The sequence below is a fragment of the Lissotriton helveticus genome, chromosome 11 (genome assembly GCF_964261635.1).
Source record: "Lissotriton helveticus chromosome 11, aLisHel1.1, whole genome shotgun sequence".
Lineage (NCBI taxonomy): Eukaryota > Metazoa > Chordata > Amphibia > Caudata > Salamandridae > Lissotriton > Lissotriton helveticus.
Window position 1 is genome coordinate 775,783,942 of NC_136072.1, and position 14,192 is coordinate 775,798,133.

Sequence of the window (14,192 nt, forward strand, 5' to 3'; positions counted from 1 at the left end):
TTCGCAAATTAAGAATGCAATTTCAAGGGTGCAGGGGTGTCCTGTTGCACCCCTGAAATCTGCTTAGAAGTTCATTTTGCACACTCACATGCCCCAAGGGCATGTGTTTGTGTAAAATGGAACTTTGAAAAATGCACTTTAGTGCATTTTTCAAAGTTTTCGCAAATTACCATGAAGGTCAACTTCATGGTAATTTGCTCCCCTTATTTGCGAATTCGCAAATTTTTAGTTTGATGCATTGCATTTAAGGAATCTCAATTTGAGATTCCTTAAATGCAATCGCAATTTAAGAAATCGCAATTTTGCGATTTCTTAAATTGCGAAAATTACAAAAATGTTAATGCATTCCAAAAATGGGAATTGCATTCGCAAACTGCAGAATTTAGCAATTCGCACCATTTGCGAATGCAATTTCCTTTGATGCATGTGCCCCTAAGTCCTATCTGGGAGGTGATCACACCTCACTGTGACAGGAAACCTATTGTCCTACCTTCCCCTGCTTAAGCTTGGCTCAGCAGCAGGATGGCAGAATAGTGTCTGTGGTCGGCAGCAGCGCTAGCTTGCTGGCAGACTCTGGAAGACTGGTACCGGGAGCATGGAGGGCTTCCCAAAGAGGCCCCACAATGCATGGAATCCTGCCTCCAACACCATTTATGGTGTTGGGATATGATTCCAACATGTTTGATACCAAACACTTCAGGGTTTGTTACAGCCAGTTTAGAGTTAGCCGTCGCGTAATGACTCATGGCCACTCAATGTATTGTAGTGGCTGATGCACTTACAACACCTGGAGAATGGACTCCAACATTTGTAGGGGTGTCCTGCCCATGCAGGGCCACCCTCACACTGATACCCAAGCACCCTGCCTTCAGGATTGAAAGGCCTGTTTTAGGGGTGACTTATAGGTTTTAAGTGTAGTGACCTCAGATATAAGAAAACATATCTGTAGTAAGTTGTGCTAGCACCAGCTTACACAGGCTGCAATGGTAGACTTGTAGTCACACTTTGAGTGGTCTCCCATGGGTGGCATAATACATGCTTCAGCCGATGGGTGACCTCTGGTGTATCTATGCCCTGGGTACCTTAGTACCATGTATTAGAGACTTAAAGGGTACACCTGAAGCCAATACGGAGTGTAATTTCGTACTCACCATGGTCAAATTTAGGGAGGAAGCCCAGAGACTGGGGTCCTGATTAGCAGGCTCTCAGTCAGATTTGTCAGAAAACAGAATGACACCAGGGGGTGTAACCATGAAATCAGATCCTACTATACTAGAGATGGCTATAGGTACTAAACAGTAGTTACACAACAAAAAATATGTGAAAGTAGTGAAGAACGTTTTTGAAGTGCCAACATAATCAGATGAACAACGGCGTGCAGAATAAGGGAGTGTTTGCTTTTGATTTTGTGGACGTCCTGTACTCTTCAGTAATAGTGCAGTCTTTCTTCTCTGCGTCATAGAGCTGCTAGGCATCTGAATTTGAATTTGAATTTAAAAGCATTTGTTTAGCGCACTTATACCCAGCGGTTTCATGGCGCTATAGGAGCTACTACTAGCAACAGCAACAAGAGGGGCAGGTTAGGCAGCAAAAGCTCTGGAAAAAAGGAAGGTTTTCAGATTCTTCCGGAACTCCAAATAGGAGGTTGCGGATCTGAGTGTCATGGGGAGGGAGTTCCAGAAGACAGGTGCAAGGACCGCAAATTTCGCCCCACCTGCTTTCTTTTTCTTGAAGCGAGGTGTGACCAGGAGTGCCATGTGGGTAGAGCGGAGTTCTCTGCCCGGCAGGTAGGGTTTGATGGCTGAGCATATAAACTCGGGGGCAGTGCCCATCCTAGCCTGGAAGGTGAGGCAACCTAGTTTAAATAAGGCCCGCTCCCTCACAGGTAGCCAGTGCAATGATTTCAGCAGTGGGGTTGCTCGATGGAATTTGGGCAGCCCATGGATCAGGCGGGCAGCCTGATTTTGCACTAGCTGCAATCGGTGTATGGCATAGGCCGGTGCGCCGTTATAGATTATGTTCCCATAATCAAGGCGCGAGAGCACCATTGCCATCACAATTATTTTCAGTGCCGGGAGGGAGAAGAAGCGAGATATCTTCCTAATTATCCGGAGGGAAAAAAAGCAAGAGGAGACCACCGAACTGACCTGGGGGTTTACAGATAGTTGGGAATTGAGAAAGATCCCAAGGGTTTTAACTTTAGGAACCGGGAGGGGGGGGGACACCGAGTGAAGGGGGCCAAAACGAGGGGGACCAGGGGCTGCAACCACCTCCTGTCAAGACCAGCTCTGTCTTGTCAGGGTTGAGTTTAAGGTGGTTGTAGTTCATCCAATCTTGGATGAATAACATAATGGTTTGAAAATTCTGAACAGAGGAGGGGGAGTGAGAGAGATTAAAGATAAGCTGGAGGTTATCGGCTTAATTAAACACCGTGACCTCGAGCTGCTGCAATGAAAAAATAAGGGGGTAGATGTATAAATTAAACAAAAGAGGGGATAAGGAAGAGCCCTGAGGGACGCCGCACTCCACCTTTCGTGAGGAGGCAGTAAAACTAGCGAGATGAACAGCCTGTGCCCTGTCACACAGGAAGGAATTGAGCCAGGAGAGGGCAGAGCCCTCTATGCCCGCCCCTGAAAAGTAAACGTACTAGTTTGGGGTTGCAGGTTTTCCTGCACATTTAATAACCGGCTCCGAAGACATCATAGCTCACGTTTTGAATGATGTCACCCGTGATGTATGTCTTTGATGGAGGATGCCATGTATGATGTCACATGTGAGGTCATGCATGGCAAGTGTACTGTAGGGAGTTGCTTAGGTCCCATATTTGATTTGTAGGTTCAGGACCGTAATCACATCGTCCTATCAAAATGCTATTTTTCCTGACCATTCATGTCTATTAATAGTTTGTGTACAGCCACTCTCTACCCTGACCTTTTAGACTCTGCGTGGTCGATAAAATGTAGCTAACCCACATTACCACCTCTAAAGACAACGCATTCAATCATAAATCTAAAATGACAGTTAATGTTTAATATATGCTGTAAGGACAGATAAAACATTTCAAATAAATAATTTGTGATGTGCATAAATTACTGGTACATGAAAGCTATCCGGGGCCAATTAGTTTACCCCTTACTGTGCTGTTGTAAAAGGTAAAATCCAGCCTCTGACATGAAATGGATTAGCGGATAACTCATTTACCCCTCACTGTGCACATGTAACATGCACTGTTGGAGTCTCAGAATTTGACAAGTGAGGGGGAGGCCTTTTGCATAACCCGGGTACCCCTGTGAAACCGGTTTGCCGCAGTGTCTTTGAAATGTTATAGGAGAAACCAGCGCGGTGCACTTTAGTGATGTATAGGAACACATTCATGGTAATGAGTCTGCAGCATCTTCCTGCACACCCATCACCATGGTAAGTAGTCTTGTGCAAACGCGCCCATACATGGTCAGTGATTCACTCATAATCCACAACAAGACAACAGAGTTAAATAACCAACACCTATCCGTTATGGATTAAATCCAGGCTTGTAGCACTAAGAATGGGGGAGTGGGATTTTATTGACCACCTTCCGGCTTGGTCACCGCTCCACTAACCAAGGCACAAGCTGCAGCCTATGTGGACAAGCAAAAGAAACACTAATCCACGTTCTGTGCATTTGTCCTCGGCTTTCACCGCAAAGGAATTGGTTACTTCGAGCCAACTATATCAGCTCATGCCGGCAGACAATAATAGCCAGCCTGAACCCACAGAACTGTCAACTTAACATAAAAACAATTACATTCTTCAAATTAGCAACTACCAGTCTAGGCAGGGCAGGAACAACATGCAGTACGTGAAACACGTATCGGGACCTAAAGCGTTGGAAACCTGCCAGGCTGGAGGGACACCAAACGACCGACGGCTGGCTCACCTCAGGCGCTTTCGGCCCTCCGCGTCCTAAAGCCGTAGCACAGCAGACCAGAATAACCCAACCTGCATTAACTGAATGTCGAGGGATGACCCGAGCAATAACATTAGGTGTCCAGTTCTTCAAGTCTCTCGCTGCATCTGGCCTGCTCCTAATAATTTACCTGACGGCCGGACTGAACTCTGCAATCCAGTACTGGGCTGCAACCTGCCAGCACAGCAAGCGATTCAAACGAGGCTGAGCATCAATAGCCTCACTATGGATTAAATATAGCATCGTAGTAGGCCTATTATTTTTAAAATGGACCTGTCTTGGAAAGATTGTAACGTTTCCTAGCATTTTAAACATTTTTTTTTCTAAAGGTTTTTATTAACTGCACAATAAAACATGATTATGACTATGAGCCATGGTAAGTAGGTGGTGGTGCTTGATTACGACAGCAATTAGAGTTCATGTAAAAAACCATCAATATCTTTGGAATTCTTCTTAGTCTGAGAATTAAGTTCCAGTTCATTTTATGTTATAGTCTAACCTGTGATGTGTATAATCGACCTACCTTTCATCATTTCTTGTCTCTCCACATTGCCAGTTTTCATGCACCCTTGCCTTAGTGTGAGGTTGTTCGTCTTCAGCTTGGCCAAGAGCGGCTATTTCATCTCTTGACCTACCTTTGCCGCCCCCACTTGGCAGGCGCAGTGGTGGTGCATGTTATCTCCCCTTAATAGAGCAGGAGGGATGGTTATGCCTTTCCTAGACAAAGAGCATGGGTGGTGACCTTCTCTCTCGTGTGCCTTTGGCAGAGGGGTAGGTATTTGGCCTCTTCCTCCATACCTGTTCCAAGGATTGGGCCATCGTTTAACCCTTCCCCCCATTGCCAAGGGTGTTTGTCCCCCACCACCTATGCCAAGAGTGGGGTAGACATTATTTTGCCCATTCTCACTTTTGAGAGGAGAGGGTGTTGCGTGTGTATTTCCTCTCACTGTGTAAGGAGTGAGGATGTATTCATTCCCCTCCACCTTGCCCAAGAAGGGGCAGACATCACTTTAACCTGCTCGCCCTAGTTTCGTCAAGGGCGAAGGATCTATTCTCCCCCGCTTCGCCTAATGGCTGAGGCGTACTTTATTCAGCCTCCTCCACCTCTTGCTGCCTTGCATAATGACAGGAGGTTTGTAGAATGCATTTTACACCTCTTATAATGTTTCATGCAATCAAGAGGGACTCAAAAATATGTGCCAAGCTGTAAAACATTTGACAAATTGCAAGTTTATTATGAAAACATAACGTTTTCAACAACATTGAAATGCAGGGCGCATTCAACGGAAGTAGACAGGGCTGTATTTGTTACCCCCTTGTCCTGACCAGGCTAAGGGAGACAAGTAGGTAGGAGACTTCAGCCTTGTGTTTAGCTCTCGCCTAGGCAGCGCAGGCGCTACCTTGCAAAACATACTGTCTCTACTGTACGGGCTTTCAGCAAGCCCATCCATTTTCATTTGTTCCTTTTTGTGCCTTTCGAAATTTCTTTGTTGGTGAATAGTTTACATTTGTCCCTCCTTTTGCTGTTTTGATCTTGCTCTGGAGACTGGCCCAATTACATGGACCACTTCACTCTCAGACATATGTTCATTTCAGCTCACTATTTTTTCTTTTGCCTTGGCTTGTTTGTCTTTCTGAAAGCGCACAGCCGTGGGCTGCAAACCATGATCTTATCTTGTTTTCCAATGGCTTTGGTTTCATGAGCACTTTTTCAGCCAGAGGCTATGTTTTTCATTCTATAAAATGTTTGGTTCATTAGCTCAAATGGCCAAACCTTAAATAATATACTGACTTAATGGAAGTGTTGTTTAAGAAGAGGGCAGACAGTAGGACCAACCTATTTACATTGTGCTTTTGACAGTGTGATTATTTGGTTCTGATTAAAGAGGTGAACATGCTGTTTTTGCTCTGTTTTATAAAAATGGAAGCAGCTTTAAGTTGCACACTTTCAAATTTTTATGCTTTCTTTTAGGTTTCAATCATTCGTGAAATAAAGAATAATATCAAGAGATGCCTCCTTGTGCTCTCCAAATGTAATATGTAATGTGAGGTTACTTAACAATCTGTCCTGCAAGTAGACAGTGCAACACTGCCACCTCACCATCAGCGCAGCACCATTTCAGCACCAGTCATCGTCACTCAGAACCACTTCAGCAGCACCACCGCAGCACCACCTGAACCTCACTCAGCACCAAACACAAGATGATGGATGGAGTGCTGCAACTTTTCAACCACTCACACCATTCAATAGATCTGGGTTTAATCCACAGTTCTTTTGCTCACAATACCATCCCAGTTTAGAACCAGCCATATGCAAATCAGTGTTCACCCTGCTACTCATTGGTCCAGCCCGAACAGGCAGGCCAGGTCCTCCCTGGACCAGAAACAAGCATCCCAGGACTAGTTTCAGAGCATTGCCCCTCATCAGCCAGGCAAGCTTGAATCCAGTGGTACAACAAGCAAGGGACCCACGTCTGGCCATACCCTTAGGTACTTAGGCCAAACATTGCAAATACAACAAGATGGTGCACGAAGTGCTGAAATGTTTCAAATACTACAATACAGTCAAGAGATCTGCGTTAAATCCAGTGTTCTTTTGCTCACTATGCCACCCCAGTTTGGACCCAGCCATATGCAAATCAGTCTTGAACCTGCTTCTCATGAGAACAGTCCAGCCCGAACTGCCAGGCCACGTCCTCCTTGGACCAGAAAGAAGCATTCTGGAACCAGTTTTGGGGTATCACCCTCATCAGCCAGGCTAGCTTGAATCCATTTGCAAAGCGAGGAAGGGACCCACGTCTGGGCATAACCTAAACATCTTAGAGCGTACACAGCAAACACAACAAGAGGATGAATGGAGTGCTGAAACTGTGCAACCACTCGCTCCCAGTCAAGCATCACTCAGCAGCACCTGAGCACCACACAACACCAGCACAGCACCATCTCAACATCACTCAGCCCCAGCGCCGCACCACCTCAGCACCAGTGCAGCACCACCTCAGCACCAGCATAGCAGCACAACCCCACTACCAGAGCAGAACTACCTTGGCATCAGTGCATCACCACCACCTTAGCATCAGCGCAGAACAGCATCAATCAGAACCACCACAGCATCAATCAGCACCACCCCAGCATCTCTTCAGCATCACTCAACACCACAACAGCAGCTTCAAAACAGCACCACCTCCGTGCATCACCACCAGCACTGCACCAACTCAGCATCAGTGCAACCTCACAACAGCATGAGTGCCGCACCACCTCAGCACCAGTGCAGCACCACCTCAGTACTAGACCAGCACAGCACAACCTCAGCAGCAACTCAGCACCAACGCTTCACTACTTCAGCATTAGTACAGCACCAGTGCAGCATCACCTCAGCACCACTGCAGCACCAACTTAGCATCACTCTGCTCCACCTGAGCACCAGCATGGCATCACCTGAGCACCACCACAGCATCAACCAGCATCACATAGCAGCACCTCAGCATCACTCAGCCCCACCTGAGCACCACCTCGGCAATAGCAGACCACCCCCTCAGCACCAGCACAGCATCTGCATAACACCACCTCAGCATCAGTACAGCACCATCTCAGCATCTGCAAAGCACCGCCACCAGTGTAACACCAACTCTACATCAGCACAGCACCGCCTCAACATTAGCACAGCGCCATCTCAGCACAACGTCCACATCCGTGCACCACCACCAATGCAGCCCTACCTCAGCAGCAACTCAGCACACACAGCACCATTTCAGCTTCAGTGCCACACCACCTCAGGATCAGCACAGCATCACCTCAGTACAGCACCAACTCTGCACCTTCAGAGCATCACTCAGCACCAGCGCAGCCTTACCACTGAATCAGTGCCCCACCGTCTCAGCACTTGCGCAGCACCACCTAAGAATCACCTTGGCACCGGTGCAGCACCACCTTAGCACCAGTGCAGCACCACCTCAGCCCCAGAGTAGCGCCAACTGATCCCCACCAAAGCATCACTCAACACCATCTGGGCACCACCTCTGCACAAGAAAACCACCAGCTCAGTATCACTCAGCACCACCTCTGCACCAGCACAGCACCACCTGAGTAGCACCACCCAAGCATCAGCACAGTGCTATCTCAGCATCAGCACAGCACCACCTCCTCATCAGTGCACCACTACCAGTGCAGCATCAGTGTAGCACCACATCAGCACTGCACCATCTCCGCATCAGCACAACACCATCTCCGTGCAGTGCACCACCACCAGCACAACCCCACCTCAGCAGCAATTCAGCACCACTTCAGCATCAGCGCAGCACCACCTCGGCATCAGCGCAGCACCACCTCAGCATCAACACAGCATCACCTCAGCATCAGTACAGCACCATCTCAGCATCTGCATAGCACCACCACCAGTGCAACACCAACTCTACATCAGCACGGCCCCACCTCAACATTAGCACAGCACCATCTCAGCACAAAGTCCACATCTGTGCACCACCACCAATGCAGCCCTACCTCAGCAGCAACTCAGCACAAACATAGCACCATTTCAGCTTCAGTGCAGCACCACCTCAGGATCAGCACAGCATCACCTCATTACAGCACCAACTCAGCACCACCATAGCATCATTCAGCGCCAGCGCAGCCCCACCACTGAATCAATGCCCCACCACCTCAGCACTTGCGCAGTACCACCCAAGCAGCAACTCAGCAGCAATGCAGCACCACTTCAGCATTAGCGCAGTATCACCTCAGCACCAGTGCAGCACCACCTCAGCACAAGCGTAGCACCATCTGATCACCACCAAAGCATCACTCAACACCATCTGAGCACCACCTCTGCACATGAAAACCACTAGCTCAGTAGCACTCAGCACCACCTCTGCACCAGCACAGCATCAGCGCACACCACCTGAGTACCACCACCCAAGCATCAGCACAGTGCCATCTCAGTATCAGCACAGCACCACCTCCTCATCAGTGCACCACCAGTGTAGCACCACATCAGCACTGCACCCTCTCAGCTTCTGCACAGCACCCCCTCTGCTCAGTGCACCACCACCAGCACAACCCCACCTCAGCAGCCATTCAGCACCACTTCAGCATCAGCGCAGCACCACCTCAGCATCAGAGCAGCACCACCTCAGCACAGCAGCAACTCAGCATCACTCCGCACCACCTGAGCACCAGTGCAGCACCACAACCTCAGAGTGACTCAGCACCACTTCAGTATCACTCAGCACCATCCCAGCATCACCACCACACCTTATCAGTGCACTACCAACAGTTCTGCTTCAACTCCGCATCAGTGGCCATTAGCCAGCGCAGCCCCACCTCAGCAGCTACTCAGCACCAGTGCAGCACCATGTCATCATCAGTGCAGCACCACCTCAATATCAAGGCATGAGCACAGCACCAGCTTCACAACACCTGAGCACCAATACAGCACCAGCCCCTCTGCACTACCACAGCATCACTCAGCCCCACCACAACATCACTCAGCAGCACCACCTCAGCACAGCACCATCTCAGCATCAGCACAGCACCACCTCCTCATCAGTGCACCACTACCAGTGCACCCCCAACACAACATCAGCACAGCCCTACCTCAACATCAGCATAGCACGATCTCAACTTCAGTACATCACCACCTCCACATCAGTGCACCATGACAAGCTCCGACCAACCTCAGTACCAGCCCCACTTCAGAAGTAACTCTGTACCTATGGAGGACCACCTCAGATTCAGCGCAGCACCACCTCAGCATAAGCACAGCATCATCTCAGGACAGCACCAGCTCAGCACTACCTGACAACCAGCTCAGCACCACCTGAACACCAGCGCACCACCACCTCAGCGTGACTGAGCATCAGCACAGCATCACTCAGCACCTGCACAGCATCACTCAGCGCCACCACAGCATCACTCAGAATCTCCTCAGCATCACTCAACACCACCACCTCAGCATCAGCACAGCACCACCGCCACATCAGTGCACCACTAGCAGCACAGCCCCACCACAGTATTAGCACAGCACCACCTCATCACCAATGCAACACCACTTCAGTACCAACTCAGCATCACCTAGCACCACCTCAGCACCAGCTCAGTACCATCTGAGCATCATTGCAGCACCACAACCTCAGAATGACTCAGCACCACCTCAGTATCACTTAGCACCTCCTCAGTATCACTCACATAGCACCACCTCAGCATCAGCACAGCACCATCGCAGCATCACCACCACACCTCATCAGTGCACTACCAACAGTTCAGCATCAACTCAGCATCAGTGGCCACCAGCGCAGCACCTCAGCATTAGTGCAGCATTATCTCAACATCAGCACAGCACCATATGAGCACCAGCACAGCACCACCTCCACATCAGTTCGCCACCAGCGCAGCCCCACCTCAGCAGCTACTCAGCACCAGTGCAGCACCACATCATCATCAGCGTAGCACCATCTCAATATCAGGGCATCAGCACAGCACCAACTCAGCACCACCTTAGCACCAGCTTCACACCACCTGAGCACCAATACAGCACCAGCCCCTCTGCACTACCACAGCATCACTCAGCCCCACCACAGCATCACTCAGCAGCACCACCTCAGCACAGCACTATCAAAGCACAGCTCCACCTCCGCATCAGAGCACCACCACTAGTGCAGCCCCAACTCAACATCAGAACAGCCCCACCTCAACATCAGCACAGCACCATCTCAACTTCAGCACATCACCACCTCCACATCAGTGAACCTTCACCAGCTCCGACCCACCTCAGTACCAGCCTCACTTCAGCAGCAACTCTGCACCTATGGAGCACCACTTCAGATTCAGCGCAGCACCACCTCAGCATAAGCACAGCATCATCTCAGTACAGCACCAACTCAGCACTACCTGAGAACCAGCTCAGCACCACCTGAGCACCAGCGCACCACCACCTCAGCGTGACTGAGCATCAGCACAGCATCACTCAGCACCTGCACAGCATCACTCAGCGCCACCACTGCATCACTCAGAATCTCCTCAGCATCACTCAACACCACCATCTCAGCATCAGCACAGCACCACTGCCGCATCAGTGCACCACTCGCAGCACAGCCCCACCACAATATTAGCGCAGCACCACCTCATCACCAGTGCGACACCACTTCAGTACCAACTCAGCATCACCTAGCACCACCTGAGCATCAGCACAGCACCACCTAAGCACCACCAAAGCAGCACTCAGCAAACCTCAGATTCCCCTCAGTATCACTCTGAACTATCTGAGCACCACCGCTGCACAAGTACACCACCACCTCAGTATCACTCAGCTCCACCTCAACACCACCTCAGCATCAGCACAGCACCACCCCAGCATACCACCTTAGTACACCCACAGCAATACCACAGCACAACCGTAGCACCACCTCAGCATCAGCACAGCACCATCTCAGCATCCACACAGCCTCCTCATCAGTGCACCACCACCAGCTCAACCCCACCTCAGCATCAGCACAGCACCATCTCAACATCCACACAGCCTCCTCATCAGTGCACCACCACCAGTGCAACACCACCTCAGCACCAGTGCAAACCCACCTCAGCAGCAATTCAGCACCATCTCAGCATTAGCGCAGCATCACCTCACACCAGCTCAGCAACACCTCAGCACCAGTACAACACCACCTCAGCATGACTCAGCACCACCTCAGCATCAGCACCGCACCATCTCAGCATCAGCACAGCCTCCTCATCAGTGAACCACCACCTCAGCACTAGTGCAGCACCACCTCAATCAGCACATCACCATCTCAGCATCAGTACAACATCACCTCTGTATCAATGCACCACCACTGGAGCAGCCCCACATCAGCACCAGCAATGCCCTACCTCAGCAGCAGTTAAGCACCAACGCTGCACCACTTCAGCATTAGTGTAGCACCACCTCAGCATTGGTACAGCATCACCTCAGGGCAGCATCAACTCAGCATCACCCAGCACCACCTGAGCACCACCCCAGCACCACCCCAGCACCAGTGCAGCACTCAGCACCACAGTATCACTCAGCACCACTTCAGCATCACTCAGCACCACCTCACTATCGCTCAGCATCATCTGAACATCACCTCTGCTGCAGCACACCACCTTGACAGCACTCAGTACCACCTGAGTATCATTTAGCATCACCTCAGCACCAGCTCACCATTACCTACTGTCCACCTGCCTCTCCTGTTGTAATTCATGTACTATTTCCTAAATTCCACCCTCCCCTTGTTTATGACTACCCCATAACAAACAAAAGAGTTTGAGGTACCAGCAACTTCCCCAACAATAACGTTTTGTAAAAACATGACAAAACAAGTAGTGGTGGCCGACATAAAACCTATATCCTTTGTGTTATACGTGCTGCTCAGCCAATGTGAGTGGGGTGTGGAATGCTGGATGAGTGATGATGCTTTCGAATGTTGGATGAGTGAGGTTCGCAGTTGATGTATTGGCTGAGCAGCCGGAAGGCTGCTCCTGGTGAGGTTCTCTGTACCTTTACTCCTGAACTTACTATGTTAATAAATACTGTCTTAAATTACCCTGGAGTTGGATCTACGTTTGATTACAACACTTTGCCAATACTTGTGCTTAATTTTCCAACCAGTGTTAACAAATAGTGTGAGTCTGTGGTTCTTTAATGATTTAGTGCACATGTGTGTAACCTGGTGAATGCCTATGTTTGTATATTTCCCCATGTTTGTGATCATGTATCTCTATTTTTCAGAGATCTGAAATATTTATGTATGTATATAATAAGGAAGCATGTGCACTGGCACATCACATTCTTGCTTACGCATCAGACTCCTGACCCACATGTAGATTCTCACAAGAAATTAGCAGGTCATTATGTAGCTGTTTCCTGCCGCTAAAACGGCGATAACTTTATCGCAGTACTTAATAATATGCCCCCTAGATGTGCAAGAATATATTCATTAAGTCAATTACAAAAATTTCAAAATGAAACAACCTACAGAAATATTCCTTCTGATCTCCAAATTGTTACATTTAATGCTTCTACAAAGAAAGACAAACGTTTGGTTTGGAAAAAAAATTTACCAGGAGAAAAAAATAGGGGCATATTGTCAAGACAGGCGGTACAATTATCGCCGTTTTCGCGACAGAAAACTGCAGCTAAAACGGTGATAATGGGCTATATAATATGCTCTATGGAAGTCCAATTGAAGCCCATGTTAGATGTTCTTCACATCTAACATGAGCTTCAATTGGAATTCCATAGAGCATATTATCAAGCCCATTATCGCCGTTTTAGCTGCAGTTTTCTGCCGCTAAAACGGCGATAATTGTATCGCCTGTCTTGATAATATGCCCCATAGTTTTATAGGTAACCCGCAAAATTCCCTTTACTTTTTGCCTAAAATCCCCAACAGAAAGTCCCTTCAGTTGGGTAACTACAGTTTGACAGAAATCATCTATGTTTACTGCCTGGTTGAAGTGAGGGAGGCCTTGAATGGGATGCTCATCTACTTGAAGTGTATGTGGGAGTTGATCAGTAAATATTGAATGTTGCATGGAGGTGGTTTTATCCCAAGATCTTAATGCAGCCACTGATCTATCAGTGACATTCAGGACTAGACTGAAAGAGATGCGGGTAGCCCTATCAGCACCAGTCGCATTCCTTGAGCAAGTAGAGAACGGGTTCTTAGGGACGGTTTTAAAGTGCTTGTTGAATATTTTGCTCTATCAGGAACCTTCGTGCACTGGCACAGAGACTGGTGGAGTAGTGTTAAGAAAATACACATAAAAACAGGTTTCTGGGTTATCTCTAACAACCACACAGGACAGTCCTTAGTGTGTGGTTTTCCTGGGACACTGATGGTGGAGCAGTGTGGAAGGCAAAAATCTACCTTCCCTATTGCGATTAAGGGTCGAAAATTCCACAAATTTTCGAATTGGAGAAATGAGCAACCCTGAAATCCGATAGGATGACCCCATTTTGAGAAAATCTAGTGACCATTCAAGACTTCCCCATCATATCCCAGAGGTAGAAATGAGGGTGGGTTTACACAAAATGTCGGGTTACTCAGCGGGGAGTGACGAGTCTGGTAATGAGCCTTTTGGAATGATATAGTCTTTTATTTTTGGCATAGCAGGGCCCAGCATTTAAGGTGGTGAACCTGTGAGAAGATGCTTCTATGGATAATCCCGTTGTAAATTACCAATGCTAATTGTTTAGCGTGGCTCGTGTATACACTACAGCTCCCGTTTG